The following is a 17,734-nucleotide window of genomic DNA, read 5'->3' on the forward strand; positions in this document are numbered from 1 at the left end:
CATTTGTATGCAAGACAAAATCCAGGCACACACCTTCGGACAAAAGTCAGAGGTTTTGTCTGCGGAAAATCCAATCGTGTGTACAAGGCTTTAGACTATGTGAGTTTATGTTTTATGGGTGCACATGGATTACTGTGGCTGGCATTGTTGTTTGGTGCATTTGTAAAGTTTGGTACATTTGTAAAGACTAAAGTACTTTTAAAAGTTCAATAAAGCTGTGGCCTTACCCTATTTCCTTAATCAGCTTCTGTGTCTTTTTGGGGGGGCAAGGTATTGGTTATTGGTTTGTCATAAATGAGCCTATGCTTCTCAGCAGTCATGTCCAATATGTGAAAATCAAATATAAAAGTCCACTGAGGAATCACAGATCCCAAAGAGTATAAAGGAGGGCCACATGAGAAGATGAATCCAATCCACAAAGAACTGAGTGACAATCCCTCCACCGTCAGAAGAAATGCTCGCTTACCAAAACGAGTGGACCCCTAAAATTACACAGGAAGTCAATCACGCTTGATGTATAGATGGATCACCAACACTCCGGTAGTATCATGCAGCCAAAATGGATATGTGGGAACAAACACATTTTCAGCAGATGATTCAAAGAGGAACTATGCTCATCTTCTCTCTAGCACCGTGGTGTCCCAGATCTTTGACACAGATCTTTGGCCATTTTCACTGGCCAGGCCAAGATGATGTCACACCCACATATGCCCAAGCGTTCATTAATTTTGGCACTGCTGATAGTGTACACTAAACTGCACATGCACAGCCCAGTTTACAGGGTGTACAGCAGTGGCGGCTGGTGCTCCATTGGTGGCAGCAGGGGGGTTATGAGTATATTTCTTTCTATCACATAAATCTAAATGGAAGCCTGTTTAGCAGCTGCTGGAGCTCGTACAAAGAAGCCTCTCCTCCACGAGTGGAGTATTTTGTGAACATTCCTTTTTTAATGACTAGTTATTTTAAAGCAAACCTTAGAGTAAAAAGCCTACTTTATGTTACAAAGTGGTCATTTGTTGATCATATACAGTAAATAGTGAATGGACCCAGTCACACAAATGACTACACAACCAATAGTGCCATATATACTGCAAAGTCTGAGCAGATAATGGTTAAAAAGGAATTCTGATACTTTTTATGTATTCATTTATGTAAATTTAAGTAACATGGACTGTATGTCACAAATTGCTATATTAAAAATGAACTATTTACATAGAAATTACAGTATATGTGCCTGTGTTAACAGATTTTAAACTTGTGTCGATAGCATCAGATTGACATCAGTAGGTCATCATCAGGTATTTGATCTGCTGTTTACCTCCTTAAAAACCTTTCAACACAGGCCCTATGAGAGATGTTAACCTGGGAGAACAGTTTTTATGGTGAAAAACTAGGGGCACATACTGCGGAAAAAACTGAAGCAGGGATGTGGCTGACAGAGGAATTTTAACATCCCCCAAAAATGTCAGCTCAGGTGGCCTTTCTCAATTGTGTTTCTTTTTGTGTTCCATGAATATACTTCCAAACCCAACGGATCCAGCATTGTCCTCTTCTTTCACGCAACTCTCCTAATACAGGTCCCTTCCTGTGCCACCATCTTCCTCCCGTACATCGTGGGGAGCTGATTGTCTCTGGTTCTTGCAGCTCTTGGTTATCTGCAGTTCTTGTAGTCAGTCCCCCAATGACGGGGTGCATCTTTTTGGTCTGTGGGACAGCTGATGCCTCCTGGGATATGTGATGTCAGAATCCCAGGAGGCAGCAGGAGGAGGCTTATTGGTAGGTGTAGTGCCCGTTAAATAGTGCCACTTCCCTGGTGATGTAGTGGGTGGAGTCTGTGCCCTTTTTTTGCAGTGCATGGAGCCAGTTAGGGTATGGGCACAGGTCACCCCTGGCCAACACTATGTAGGCATGTGACGTGTGTCTAGAGAAAGAAGGCCTTTTGCAGGGCTGAACTGGGAAGAGAATTTATTGAAGAACTCAACTGGAAGGTAGCAGAAGGATGTAACTCCCCCTGACCTTCATCTAGGAGGTCTGTAGCTGGAAGTGGAGCAGCTCTTCAGGGCTTGGGTTGGCAGAGACTCCATGTGTGAGGACCCACTGCCCAGGGGACTCATGGAAGAGTAAGGGAAGTGATGGCTGGACTCAATGGATCTGATTTACTAAAACTGGAGAGTGCAAAATCTGGTGCAGCTCTGCAGAGAAACCAATCAGCTTAAATTTTTTTTGTCTTTGACTTAACTGAACAAGTTGAAATTAGAAGGTGATTGCCTACCAAACACAGCTGCACCAGATTTAGAACTTTCTGGCTTTAGTAAATGAACCCAATGGGTTTGTGATAGCTCCAGTAAAGTGCTCCGCTCTGTAGAGACTACTGTTCAGGGGCTGTGTAATGGAGGAGATGTGTCCTGCACTGTAAGGCTACTTTCACACTGGGGCGGGGAGTGTAGCGGTAAAGCGGCGCTAATTTTAGCGCCGCTTTGCTGCTGTTATAGCTGCACTTTTCAGCACTTATCGGGACGCTCTTAACCCCCGAATAAAGGGTTAAAAGTGCCTGTAAAGTGCCGCAGCCGAATCGCTTTGCAGGCGCTTCAGCAGTGGTGCCCATTAATTTCAATGGCAGGGGCAGTGGAGGAGCGGTGTATACAGCGCTCCCACACTGCCCAAAAGATGCTGCTTGCAGGACTTTTTTTCCTGTCCTGCAAATGCACCGCCCCAGTGTGAAAGGCTTTCACACTGAGGTGGATTGAGAGGCGCTTTTCAGGTGCCATTTTTAGCGCACAAATGCCTGAAAAGCGCCCCAGTGTGAAAGGGGTTTTAAGACACTGTTCAGGATGTCGGATTATGGCTGCCTTAGGCCTCATGTACACTGCTGCTGGTAAACGGACGTTTAGGAGCAGTTGGGCATTTTTTTCAACTGCTCCTGAACTCTCCTGTATGTTATCTTATCAGTACATGTACACAGGGTCGTTTACAGTCGTTTCTAGGCCGTTGAGTTTAGAGGCTTTTTTTGGAATGCAAAAAATGGGTTCAGAAGCTGAGTTTAGAGGCATTTCAAGCGTCAACCGCTTCTAAACGTGGCTAAACACGAGTTGCGTTTACAGGCATTTTACTTCTTTTTTTTAAACGCTTCTAAAAGCAAACGCGGCAAAATGTAAATGCAGCAAAACAGAAGTTTTAAACGTGAGTTACTATCTGTCAAGGTAAATCATTCAGGAGAGGTTGTAAAAACATCCCGTGTACATGAAGCTTTAACCTCCCTGGCGGTATTCCTGAGTGTGGCTCGGGGTTAAATTTCAGTACCATTAGCGGTAAGCCCGAGCCACACTCGGAATTGCATCTCAGGATCCTGGTGCAGTATACTTACCTTGTCCCCAGGCTGTGTCCTCCGCCCAATGCCTCTGTGTGCCGGGCTTCGTGCCCTGCGAGCGTCTCAATGCATGGGGGTGGAGACTGGCGTCAAATTCAAAAAGTACAAAATTCATAACACATACAGTACATTGTATTCTTACAGATTACATTACTGTATGAAGTCATTTCACCTCCCTTTTGTCCCCAGTGCTTTGTCCTATGCCCTGCATGCACTTTTATATTATATAGACTGTTCTTTCTGCCTGGAAACTGGAGATTGTCCATGGCAACCAAAAAGTGTCCCTTTACGTCAGAAGTGGTTTGTGACCAGCTAGAAAACAGCGATAGTAAATTAGAATCACTCACAGAATTAAGCAATAGTGAATCGTGGGGAAATTCACGTTGTTATTATTATTACCGTATATTATTATTTTTTTTATAGTTATTTATTATATTATAATTTATGGTTTAGTGTTTCAAACTTTATCATACCCGGGATGTCTACTAGACCCTTGTTTTGACAGATTTAAGTGTTTTATTACTAAGAATTACAGGCCTAAAATATAAAACGCCAAGTTTCTATGCAAAACAATGTACCGCTTTGAGACGCAAAAATCTGACATAATCATACCGCCAGGGAGGTTACAGGAGAAGTACGAACAAAGCTCGTTTTGCACTCCGGTGACCCGTTTTCAGCAGACAGCGGGGTGAAGCACGCTGTCAGCTGACATCACAAAGACCATCCAAGCTGGGGAAAGATCATGACCATATTGTCGGGATCCACCCACATGCCTGGACCGGCACCCAGCTCAGTCTCTCAGCGAGCCACTGGGAGCCTTAGCCAGCCACTTATACCCCCTCCACAGCCCAGCACTTCAGTCACCAGATCTCTGCTCACGGAGCTCTGAGAACCGAACGATCAGCAGTGTTTGATCACTTGATTCTCAGCTCTAGAGCCGGTAGGGGACAGTTGCAGCATCGGACTGATGCTGCATCCACCTAGGCAATCCTTGAAAAAATGAATGCACATTAACGTATTACATAATGCATGTGCACACTACGGGTTACTTTAGTGTGAATGCACATTTAGGCTCGGTTCACACTGGGGCGACTTGTCAGGCGACCTAGTCGCCTGACAAGTCGCCTCCCGTTCTGTGCTATGGAACCGTTCTAATCGGAGCGACGCAAGTCGCTCCGACTTAGAAAAAGGTTCCTGTATTACTTTGGGGGCGACTTGGGGCGACTTGCATAGACTTCTATGCAGAAGTCGTCTCGCAAGTCGCCCCGGCAGTCGTTTGCAGGTCGCCTCGCTGAGGCGACCTGCAAGTCGTGCCGCCGATGTGTGAACCGAGCCTTATGGGTATTTATTACCTCTCACAGAACCCCTGATGATACTTTTATGTGCATGTCTTATCAGAAGGATGGAGCTATTTTTGTTCCAGGATTCTCTAGGGTCAGTACCTACTTCCTGGACTGATATACTGGCTCGTAAAAGGCACATTTATGTACATTCAGGTGCCTGGGTCTATACTCGTGAGCCTGGAGGACTGTATGTTGTATTCCCTCAGGTAAATAAAGTATAGCAAGAGCTACAGTGGGTGCAGGCTATACATTTATTTGTTTACATTCTGTGCAGATTTTGGTTGTCTATAAATGTCTGACACAGATAAGCCTCTGCTGCAGCCTCTCATCTTATGACTTACTACATGCTGAGACTACTATGTTGTAGTCCAATCACTAGGGGAGAGGGGACTGAGGAAATGCCTCCTCCTACCTGCAGCAGACTGATGGTATCATCTCAGCTTAGGCAAAGTCACATACCTGGAGCTGAAGGACGGCTTTTAATGATAAAAGACAGCTGTGTAGATTTTAGGAATACATAGATGAGGAATTGTGGAGTTGCAGAGAGATCCTCTTTACCTCCACTGTTGTCTCACAACTGCTTTACCCTAAAGGTCACATATACAGTCAGTAAGCATAAATTTACACTCACGATTGGAGAGCAGTAAAAACAGGCAGTTACCAACCCCTTTAAGTTGCAAAGGCAGCTGGACGGATTTGTATACTTGCCGTGGCCACAATGTATTGCTTTGCAGTTCCGCAAGAATTATACTCCCTTCAAATGAATGGAGCAGTGCTGCAACCGCCCTGCAACTGCATACAACGCATGCGGTTGTGGTGTGGTGGTGCAGACTTTTATGGGTTAAAACAGGTGACAAGGAGAGGACATATTGCCTCCTCACCACCTGGATAACACAATCTGAAAAGCGATCCATTGCGGATCACTCTACGGAGGGCAATGCATGTGTAAACAAGCCCTTATCATATGTTACATCAATGTACTTGTACAAACGCTACAAAGTAGACTCACCGGTGAATTCTGTTACATTATTTAAAGCAACATTCTCAGACCTACTAATTAGCCGCATGCCAATTCCCAACACAGCAATAATTAAAAAGGCAGTTTTGGAAATAGCACCTGCTGCAGGGCTCCCCTGGTACGAAAAATATCACATGTAGAGTTTATAGACTGAAGATTACCTATGGCCACCGAGGCACATCTACATCAATATTATTTTGATGGAGAGATGGAAATGATGGCTTATATTGCAGTTCTTCCCCTGATATCTGCTTTTCTCTTTAAAAGGACAGGGCAATCTTTGTTCAGGCATCATCCAAGGTCAGGATCATGTGTGTTAAGCTACGTTTTTCTGCACCAACCTGCACATGGGTGAACAATTCTTTTCTATATGTCCTGTTCACGCTATACATGTGTGGTTGTAAGAAGAAAAATGCAGATCGACCAATATGGTGTGAACAAGCCCTTGTTTTTGATGGAAGGTGATTACACTGCACTAACCAAACAGCTGGAATCATTAATAAAATAGGCTAGTGTGAGGGTTACTACCAGTGACCTGCTAATATGATCCTGCAAACACAGCAGTCATGCTTAAGTCAACCAGTCCAGTGGTTCTGAATCTTAAGCAGCCCATAGATGATTTGCTTTTTTCCCTAAGAAAATCTCTCAGTTTCCCCATCAGTTAGTGTTTATGGGGGGAATTCCTCCCACAGCGCTATTGTAATCTGCTAGCGGTGAGGCGTAAGGAGCGGCAGAATATGATTACTGCTAGTGACTATAGCTGCCGGCAGTAATCCCATGTAAAAAATCAGACATGCTGGTTGTACCCAATTTGATCAATGGATCGACTTACCACCGTACCATCAGTCCATGGATAGAATTTCGGCCAGTCCTTGCTTAACCAGTCGAATTTCGATCCATGTATGGGTTCGGTAAATTCTTCCAAAACCTTCCATGCCCCAACATTAAGAGCCCATTTACCTTTTCCTGGTGCGATAAGGTGTTTTAGGTCGTGTGCTAATGTGCATGGCATTAAGCAGCCCATTAAAAATAAACAACAAATCCAAGATAGCACATGACTCCTTTTTGTAATGCAGGGTATGGCAAAACACTACTGTGCATTGCCATACCTTGAGGCATGCTACAACACGGGTGCATTGCCTTTTGAGGTGCCATTCAAAATGAAAGTAAAAGTGTGAATCTGGTCTCAAAATAAAATGTATCCTTATACAAAAAAAGTGTGGGAATGCAAAAAATATATTTCTATACTATTATTGAATAAGTATAAACCTTTTTCACCTGTCTAGTTTTTGCTATGTATGTCTACTGTTCTACCTTGCAGTCATGTACATACAAAGCACGCACTAGGCAGGTGACACATCTGTCATGCTGCATTTCGTCATTCAGTATAGGTCTTCCCCACTCATCCATGCTTCTGCTGACTCCCCCAGTCTCTGTGCCTCTCCCAAATACCGTGCAATCACCACGATGGTCTCTGTGCTGCCGCAGATTAAGAGGGGACCTTGGCACCTCCTGACAGTCAGACATCTAGCTCTGATCCCCCAAGGATGTACCACCATCACCGGAATCCCAAGAGGGCAGGAGGGGTTTTAGTGAAGGGAGTGCCTATGCTGGACTGCCACTTGCCTGCTGTGCAGTGCTTGGCCCTATCCTGGCTGTAGACTCTTGCAGATAGGAAGCCTGCCTGCAGCACAGGGCCATGATCCAACAGTATATTGACATTTTTTTATTATTAAAATAAATCTAAAGCCAAGTCATTTTCCATGGGGCAGCACAGTGGCTAAGAGGTTAGCACTTCCACCTAGCAGCACTAGGGTTGTTGGTTCAAATCCCAACCATGGCACTACCTGCCTGGCAGTTGGCATGGTCTCTCTGTGCCAGTGTTCTGTCAGATGAGCAAGCCCGTCGGATCAGCTAACAGAAGTGATGTTCCATGCATTTGTTCCACCGCTAAGAGGTTTGCTAATCTGACAGAACACCTGCAGTCAGAAGGGGGCAGTGGACATCTTACTATGCCCAGCTATGTCTTGAAATTTGAGCAATAAAGTGAGCGTATATAAATAAATAAACCCCCCCACATGATTTCCTTTCACTTCTTCTGCAGACACAACAGAAAATATTAGGAAATCCCCTCTTAGACCGTTGTCACTGAAAAAAGTATCTGCATTGGTGGGGACCCTTTCGAAAATATTGGTTTCCTTACAGACTTTGGGGGGCTTTTCCTCTTTAACTGAGTAACCTTCAACAGTACATGTGGCAGGAGGGGTAAGGGGCTGCCTTCAATACTTAATCTACCAGTGGCGGCTGGTGGGTTATTCTTTTGGCAGCGTGGCACAGCACTGAAACGGCAACCCCTCCCACCCGTGGGTGATCTGTCACTTACTCGCTCGTGTGGCAGGGCTGTGGTGTCCTCTCCTGCTCTTCTGGAGTGCGGGCAGTTGCCGCCGCGGCTACGGTGCCCACCTCCAGCTTCCAGCTTTCTCTGCCGTGTCTCCTCTTCCGCCAAAGTGCTAGGCATCCAATAGGATCGCCTGACGCTTTGGCCAATCAGGAAACAGGTCTCACAGACCTGCCTCCCAATTGGCGGGAAGAAACTTTAGTGTGATAACGAAAATTAATTCATTATGGTCACACAACTGGGTGGCCTCGGAGCGAAATGCTCTGCGCTCCGAGGCCACCCTTTATTGAAGCCTATTAGAGTCTCTGGCTCTAATCAGGCGATTCAAAAAACACCCACCCCCCATTGGAATTAATAGTCTGGCGTCATTGATATGTAGATCAGGGGGTCGGAACGCATGGATAGGGGAGGCGGCGCCCGTGCGCCCTCTATGGACGGGCCACCACTAAATATTCAAATATCTTTTATTAAAATGTATCTTGCTAAGCAATATTTTCCTTCATATGTAAAATTTCTTCCCTGGTATCAGTGTGAAACATATTTTGGCAGCTCAAACCAACCACGCTGGGAGCACTTAAAGGGGTTGTAAACCCTCGTGTTTTTTCACCTTAATGCATCCTATGCATTAAGGTGAAAAAACTTCTGACACTGGCCGCCCCCCCCCCGTTTTATTCACCTGAGCCCTTCGTTTCCTCAGTGGAGACATGCTCTTCCTCTCTGCCCGGGGTTCTCAGCTCTTGATTGGATGGATTGATAGCAGCGCAGCCATTGGCTCCCACTGCTGTCAATCAAATCCAATGACGTGGGCGCTGGGGGGGGCGGGGCTGAGTCTGGCATTCTGTGTCTATAGACGCAAATGTTGGACTCAGGAGTGCGCCTGCAAGGTAACCCCCAGGAGATCGCTTCTCCCAGGGGGTTTACCGATGAGGGGAGGAGCCACGAGCGCCACCTGGGGACCCCAAAAGAGGATGATTGGGGCCACACTGTGCAAAACGAACTGCACAGTGGAGGTAAGTATGAAATGTTTGTTATTTTAAAAAAAAAAAAAAAATGAAGGTTTAGTATCACTTTAAAAGAAAACCAAATTGTTTTTTTACATTTTGGATAGATAAGGAAAGAGTTAAAACCCCCGCCTGAATTCCTTTCACTTCTGCTTCTGTAGACAACAGGAAATTAAAGGAAATCACCTCTTAAGTAGGTTAAGTACTAGTCGAATTTTGTTCAATTTTTTTTGTTTTAAGAACATTCATTTGATTTTATAACCATTAGTCGGAATCAAATCGGCATTGGCTTTCAACCACAGGCATGAGAAAATTTAAAGGGGCACAAACATATTTCTAACAGGGTATGTGGTTTTTGTTTGGTAAAGGCTATTTGTTCCAAAATCAAATATTAAAAGCAAACAATATTTTTAACTACTTTCAAACATTTGTCAAGCCATTGACTGTATTGGGAATTTTTTGTACAAGGTTTTTTTTACAAATATTGGTACGCATTTTGAATTAAAACTCTACTAGTGTATAGCTAGCTTTAGTCACTGGTACAATTCTCCTCATTAGGGGGGACATTTCCAAAAATGTATTCCTTGAAGTCCTTGGAGGATGATTTCTCTTCAACAGAGCTGCCTTTTGAGACATGGGAGGTGGCAGAGGTAAGTATTTACACTATTCTTTTGTAGGAACAGCTGATTGACAAACCTAAAGTAGAATTCCAGGCTAAACCTAACAAATCTTAAACATGTCCCCTTCCCCCTCCTAACAGCTATCTTGGCTAACCTCTGTAAGAAAAAAAATATATATAAATATATTATTTTTATATTTTTATAAATATATTATTTATTATTATATTTATATATATATATATATATATATATATATATATATATATATATATATATATATACATACACACCCTCTATTGTCAAAAGTATTGTTACGCCTGGCTTTACATGCACATGAACTTTAATGGCATCCCAGCCTTAATCTGTAGGGTTCAATATTGAGTTGGCCCACCCTTTGCAGCTATAACAGCTTCAACTTTTCTGGAAAGGCTGTCCACAAGGTTTAGGAGTGTGTCTATGGGAATGTTTGATCATTCTTCCAGAAGCGCATTTGTGAGGTCAGGCACTGATGTTGGACAAGAAGGCCTGGCTCGCAGTCTCCACTCTAATTCATCCCAAATGTGTTCTATCAGGTTGAGGTCAGGACTCTGTGCAGGCCAGTCAAGTTCCTTCACACAAAACTCGCTCATCCATGTCTTTATGGACCTTGCTTTTTGCACTGGTCCAAATCATTTGGTGGAGGGGGGATTATGGTGTGGGGTTGTTTTTTTTCCAGGGGTTGGGCTTGGCCCCTTATTTCCAGTGAAGGGAACTCTTAAGGCGTTAGCATACCAAGACATTTTGGGCAAGGTTTAAGCCTCATACACACAGTACGATTGTTGGCCAACCAAGCGTCTGATTTTTGTCAAAAGGGTGTGTCTTGTCTTGCATACTAACGTTTGTCGTGCCACAAACACGAACATAGTGACGTACTACGAGGAATTTCAGCTCTTGAGCGCCCCCCTTTGCTAATTTCATGTTTGGTGAGCATTGATTCCGAGCATGGGTGTTTGTACTTTCCACTTTTGTGTGACAGATTTGTGTACTGACCATATGAAAATCTGACGTCAAGCCGTTGTCCGCTGAAAATTTACTAGCCTGTCATCCAGCATTTGTTGGCCGAAAATTGGACAACAATTGTCAAAAGGAGCATACTAATGGTAAGATTTTAGGACAACAGTCTGTCAACAGACAATCCCCTGCCAACAATCGAACCATGTGTACTACGAGGCTTAAGCCTGGACTTCTACTTTCATTTTTGCAACAGGGTCACTTTAACAAATATCTACCTGTAAGATGGTCAAGGAATGGTGGCCAATTTATAGCACCTGCACTAGGGTCCCTGGATGTCTCAGTTAGCCAATGCGGATGCACCAGGTATCAGCTTGGTAAATTAAATCCAGTTTTGAATGAGTCGGAAACCACACCCTTCAGTACGCCAAGAGAATACCATGCACATACAGGGCATTCTTATCAGCATCAAAGTACTGCAGTTAAGGATCATATGACTTGTGTCTGAAAGCAGATCTGAATTCAGATGTAGATATAAGAATTTTCCAAACAGTTATTTTTTTTATGTCATATAGAGTACATTGTGATTAATACCAATCCTTACTTAAACTACACTACAAAAAATAAATGGGGAAAAAGGAAGTGTTAGATATAATTTTACACCTAACATTGTCTCGACTGAAATTCTCATGATGATTATGATATATGTTACTACAATTAGTCATTACTTCATGCATAGAACCTATGCCCATTATATTACTGCTTGACATTAAATAAGAAAACACATTTTAAGTTTTCAAACTGCAGAACCACATATGTTTCAAAGGCTCGCCAGATCCCAAATACAAAGTAGCAGTGTTAAAAATGACACTAGGGTGATTTCATTCATCTGGTCATTGCGTCACATCTAACTGCAGAGCAGCACTAGGGAGGGGAATATGGAGTGTGTAACCCAGAGTCGTCCACTGCTCAAGTCCCAGCCTACCTTATGGCCAGTCGAGCAAGCATGCTTATACTTGTAGTTCCACAGCATTTCCAGGATACATTTCGCTAATGTCTAATCTGTGCCATCACTTTTTCTTTTATCAACCTGTCTCTGCAGACTAAGGCTGGCCATACATTATACAATTTTCTTGTCCAATTTACTTTTAGATTTACCAAAACCGTATAATATGAGGTCACACCTGATTGTATGCAATCAGACAGGCCCTTGCACAACATAGTTGAAGGTAAATATAAAGGAAATTGGATAAGAACATTATAGAATGTATGGCCAGCATTGCCATAGTAATACAAGAAAAAGATAGCAACCCAGCCAACCTTCAAATCTTCAGCTTTCAGTACTGCAATGGAAGTTCTTTGTTACAGTAGTTAGTTCTTGGCTGCAGTTATATTGGGAAGTGTACAGTACTGTATGGAGGACACACCCAACCTACAGTATCATTGTAATTCAAGGTGTATAAGTGTGCTTACCCTGATAAAATCCATCTAATAATATGGTCACTTAATAATATATAGATAGATAGATAGATAGACAGATACTATATATTATATAAATAATATCTATTTAATAAAATAATAATTCTGTTAGCAAACAAGTGTATCCTCAAAAAACAACCTTATACCTAAAAGACAAAACTAAAAGGATAAGGACAGAGATGTATCTACTGGATCAAAAAACTAAGTGCAGTAACCCATAGCAACCAATCAGCAACCATCTTTCATTGTTCTGTCTGCTGTAAAGTGAAATCTGCTTGTTTTTGATAACACAATTCATTGTTTTTGCATATGGTACAAAAATAAATAAATAAAAATAATAAATAAATAAATATATATATATATATATATATATATATATATATATATATATATATATATATATATATATATATATATATATATATATATGTATATATATTCTTTTTAAGAATCTGTCAGCGGCGATATCAGTTTCTTTTGAAACAAACTAGCAACTAGCAAAAGTTATTCTATACATTTAGGATGGAAAAAATAGCTAATATGAGCTGCAATGCGAAACTTTCTTTAAAAGGACAGAAAGATAATCTGAATACATAGTCATAGCAGTGTGTGATACCGCCACATGGAAAAGATTAAATGACTTGTGAAGGTCCTTAATGTCTAGGCACTGTGCCAGTGGCATCGGCCATTGTGCAAGCAATAGAACAAAGAATGACATTAGAACTTACTTTCTTGAGATGTCTTGTAGGGCTGATTTGCAGGATGAAAGTAGCTTGGGGATCCTGAGAGTAGAGAAGTCCTGTGCAGCCCTGCAGAAGAAGAGGAGAGAAAAGAGAGAAGAAGCCTGCCCTCCTACACTAGCAGCTGCTGCTGCCACAGCCGTCAGTGTGATGTCACAGGCCTGCAGTCTGCCTGCTGGAGCTCAGTTCTAAAGTGACTTCAGGGGGGGAGGGCTGGGACATACCCCTTTCCATACAGAACACCGTAACTGGCCTTGCTCTGGGGAAAAGAGAACTGAAATAACATATTTAGACAGTTGTTTTGTACTGTTTGTGATTCTGTATTGCTACAAATGCAGCTTAAGATTGTAAAAAGAGAAAGGATTTGAGCCGAGGTCACATTAGGGCTAGTGCTTGATTTATCAGGGTGCACTGGGCCTCCCGCCAGAAGATGCCCTCTTCTATACAAAAATCTAATCATCAGTTTAAACAAATTTTCAGAGCTCAAGCGAACCACACTTAAGGACGTTTCACCCCAGAACTGTACAGGAGCGCATTGCAGTCCATTCATTTGATTGGCTGCAAATCGCACCTTAAGGCCCCTTTCACACAGGCTGTCCGATCAGGTCCGCCTGATCAGTTCTTCAGGCAGACCTGATTGGATTATCCATTCACCCCTATGGAGCGGCGGATGACATGTCTCCTGACAGCCGCTGCTATCTGATCCTGTCTGCCGAATCCAAACGAACGAAGATCCTATTTTCCATCTGTCTGGCGAATCAGATGAAAGCGGACAGGCGGTCTGTTTTCATCCGATTACCCCATAGAGGAGAGCGGGACTCTGTCCATCTCCACTCTGCACAGGAGGCGGACCTGTCATCCGCCTGCTCAGGGGGATCAGCGGAGGCGCCCGTATGAAAGGGGCCTAACACACAATAAGTAATGCCTGCACTACTTTAAAAAAACCACACTGCATCAGATCGGATGCTGCTGTCGGCGCACTGTATTGGCACCCACAGAAGATTGCAAAGTCAGTGCTTTTTTTGAACGCAGTGCCAGAAAAAAACGCACACAGAACGTGACGTTCATCCACCGCGATCTGGTGTGAACTGGCCCTTAAGCCAATTGTACATATTTTTTTATTGATCTGAATGCAGGTACGTTGTTGTCTATAGGACAAAGCACACAGCTGCATAAAGGATCAGTAAGGCTGGCTTCTCACCGGAACAAGTGCGGGAAGGCGTGTACAGTAAAAGTTTGGATTGAGAGTAACTTGGTTTGAGAGTGTTTTGCAAGACAGGTGTAGCGCTTACCCCCGAAGGAGCGGCTGATTAATTATTATATCCGTAATTCACGTTTACCACCTAACCCATCGCAGCCCATAAATCCAGAAACAGTCCATATTGCATTTTTCTCTTGCTTTATTAAGTAACATGAACTGGGATAGGAGAAGGGTTTATTTTGAGATGCTCTTTGGTTGCTTTATCATCTTTTTCATTTTCTCTCATGCAAGGACCTAGAATCATTGCGGATAATATGAAATCACCTTATGCGATTTCTTCAATCAGGGAAGATGGAAGTAGATTTGATAGAGAATAATCAATTCATCTGCAGAACTTTTAAGAAGAGTCCGTATCTCTATATGTGTGCTTGCAGCTTTACCGCTACCTTTTTACCACTACTTCCCATCTGCATGGTACTTCCAAGTTGAGCTAAAGAAAAGTCACTCTGAATAACTCCTCCCGCTTGACTGATTGGAATCCCGGGGCATTGCTGAACCCAAAGTCACAGGCCATCACCGCCTGTCTCACTGACTTGCGGACCAACATCCCTCAGCCTCTGGCAGTACCCTTCCCTTGGGCTTTCACTCACGTGATCAATAGTCCATGTACCACTCATAAACGATCGATCGCCCAGTTTCCTTCCGCTTTGTTGCTCCATCTTCCGCAATGATTCTTTGTTCCCTTTCTGCCTTTCTGGCCTGCTCCCTTCCCCGCAGGGGTGGCCAACGACACCAGTGACTACATGCTGTACGGTGTCATCTACTCCTCCACAGGTGCCGGTTCCCCACCCTCCTCGCAGGGGGGGCTCCGTTGGCTCCCCGGAGTGGGAACCTCTCCCCTCTGGGGACCAGACTGGGCTTCTCCAAGCTTGAACAGGAAACAACCACCTGACTCACCATGTGACCAGGCTTTTATATGAGAGTCCCGCCTCCTGCCAAACAAATTAATGATTGGCCAGAACTCACACACAAACTACCTGTCACTCAGATCCCAAATAAACAAACAGGCCTGCTATATGGTACAAGCCTGCCTAAATTTACCTGAAATTGTAAGCTAACAAAAAAAGTCACATACTAAAAAGTAGGTGCCCGCTACACAAGCAACATTTTTTAATAAATTTTGACTTGATATACAAGCGATGTCTTGATATACAAGTAGCATCCTGTCACAACTGAGTATAAAAGAGAAGAGAGGCGCCTCTAAGTGTAGCAATGTGTTGCTAAATGTTGTACCTTCATTAAATGTAACCATATTGCTACACTTAGAGGCTCCTCTCTTCTCTTTTATACTCTGTAGCTCCTGCTGGATTTTGCTTCTAATCCCTTTGTGGAGGCTTCCATTTGTGGATGGACATTTTATGGTTATAAAACCTGGTCACATTGCTATGATCTTTTTATATGGACTATAAACTGAAGGACTTATGAATAAATGGTTGTGGAACGAATCATCTGATTTTCCATTATTTCTTATAGGAAATTTGCTTTGATATACAAGTGCTTTGGATTACAAGTATGTTTCTGGAATGAATTATGCTCGCAATCCACTTTTTTCCACAATTATCACATATTTTTTTTTTTTTTTTTTCATCTTTACAGATCTCCTCAAATTGATAGGCTCTATGTGACAATGCGCTTTATTTTAGTTTTTATGAGTGACAGATTCCCGTAAAGGTATCAGCAGTAATATGGTGAATCAGTTGCGACTGTTTACTTGACGCAACGGATGGATCAGCTTGGTAAATGTTCCCCATTGTATATAGCATAGATGAACTTAAAACTTTTGCAGGGACAGGTTCAGTTTCATTTTGTTATGTACATTGTTCAGTCAGCTATTGTTGTCTATTGAAACTAAAGAGTAGATAGTAGCATAGTCATACCTCCCAACTGTCCCTGATTTCGAGGGACTGCCCCTGATTTGGAGCAAAGTCCCTCTGTCCCTCATTCCTCCTCATTTGTCCCTCATTTTGGTCTGATCTATATAGTTGTATATAAAATGCACTTTTGATCTTTCAAAAAGTGTTTCCCAGTGCTAAACCTTTCATCCAATTTCTAAATTGCTGCATTTGTACGTTCCAAAAGCCAATATAAAGGAATAGTAGTGGTAAAAAAAAGCACTTTTGGATTCAATTAATTTTTTGGGGTTACAGTAATTCTCCTTTAAGAGGGTGTGGCAGGGGGCGTGTCCTATGCCTACATACATTTGCTAGTAGGTGTCCCTCATTCCCATCTCAAAATGTTGGGAGGTATGGTGTGGTTATGTTCTTTGTCATTTGTATTTACTTCAGAAATATAACTCAATTATAGTCAGTTCACACCAGAATATGATGCGGGAAAGGATACCGTTTTCAAAATGCACTGATTTTGTGATCTGATGTCGGTGCCTATATATTGCTTATAGCCCCCTAAACGCAGATTGCAAACTCAGTGTGTTTGTAGGCACTAGATCGCATGCTACCACAGTACCATGAAATTTGGCATGGCGCATTTTTCAGAGGTATGCATTCACTACTTATTGTGTGATCCAGAGTGAAGTCAGCCTAGTCAAACGAATGGGCTGAAAAATCACACTGCAGGGGAATGCACAGGAATGTGTTGATTCTGGTGTGAACCATCCCTTAACCTTACTTTATAGGTATAATTTGTTGCTTCCAATGACATTCAGTAAAATTTTTTGACTTGCTGTGTATTTTAATTCCTAAATATGACAGAGTGGAGGTGAAGTGGGGGCAGATCGCTGGCAGGGAAGAGGAGGAGGGAGGAGAGAGGAGAAGGAGGACACTTCCTCCATGGGCAGCACAGACCGGGGGCTGGGAGAACCCCTCCGCCCACAACATGCCGGCTTCTCCTCCCTGCTAGAACTACAAGGGGGGCGTGTCAGATTGCTGGCTGAGGCTACGGGAGGACTAGCAGCCAGCGGTCTTACAAACAGGATGTCAGCAGGCAATAACGGTTATTCAGCAAGTTCAGCAGCCTATTACAGAGGAACTACAGAGCTCAGAAGAACATGGATGACATACTTGGTGAATGTAAAAGATCAGCACCAAGGGCATGGAAAAACATTTTTGCCCAGAGTTCTGCTTTAACTGTCCAGTCTGTTCACATTCAGCCTATTATCAAGTCGCTTTTTTTTGGATTTGGATGGATTGAGATTTTTTTATTCCTGTCTTTGACCCCACTAGGGAGATTTCTCCTCACTTCCTGTACCTGCAGCGCTAGTACAATAAATGGGGTGCATTTTCTCAGAGAGGGAAACGCAATCAGTAAAAAATGCTGTCAGCTCTAACCCTTCCTCACTTTGCCTAAAATGTTTTTGTCTGTGTCCCTGGTGGAGATGGTATCTAATAATTTCTGTCCTGACAGGAAGTGAGGGCTATCTCCACAGTAGGGACACAGACAGCCAATCTTCACTCTATGCAGTTACAAAATCAACAAGTATTGGAGTTATGTATTTATTAAATAATAATGAAATGTGTTTTTTTTAATTGTAGCTAGTCTATGTACCTGAATTTAAATTGCT

The 17,734-nt window shown here is 43.0% G+C and overlaps 1 protein-coding gene across 2 annotated transcripts in view; it reads right to left on the reverse strand.

The window, feature by feature from the left end:
* ANXA6 (annexin A6) overlaps positions 1-13,118 on the reverse strand; it is a 139,319-nt gene extending 126,201 nt beyond the window's left edge. The window contains exon 1 of one of the 2 annotated variants that reach the window (XM_073621111.1): positions 12,945-13,118. The gene's annotated coding sequence lies outside the window, so the exon portion shown is untranslated. The remainder of the gene's footprint in view (positions 1-12,944) is intronic. The other variant, XM_073621110.1, reaches the window with a different exon arrangement.
* Positions 13,119-17,734: the final 4,616 nt, after the last annotated feature.

Source organism: Aquarana catesbeiana, linkage group LG03 (assembly GCF_042186555.1).
Source record: "Aquarana catesbeiana isolate 2022-GZ linkage group LG03, ASM4218655v1, whole genome shotgun sequence".
In the NCBI taxonomy this organism is placed as follows: domain Eukaryota; kingdom Metazoa; phylum Chordata; class Amphibia; order Anura; family Ranidae; genus Aquarana; species Aquarana catesbeiana.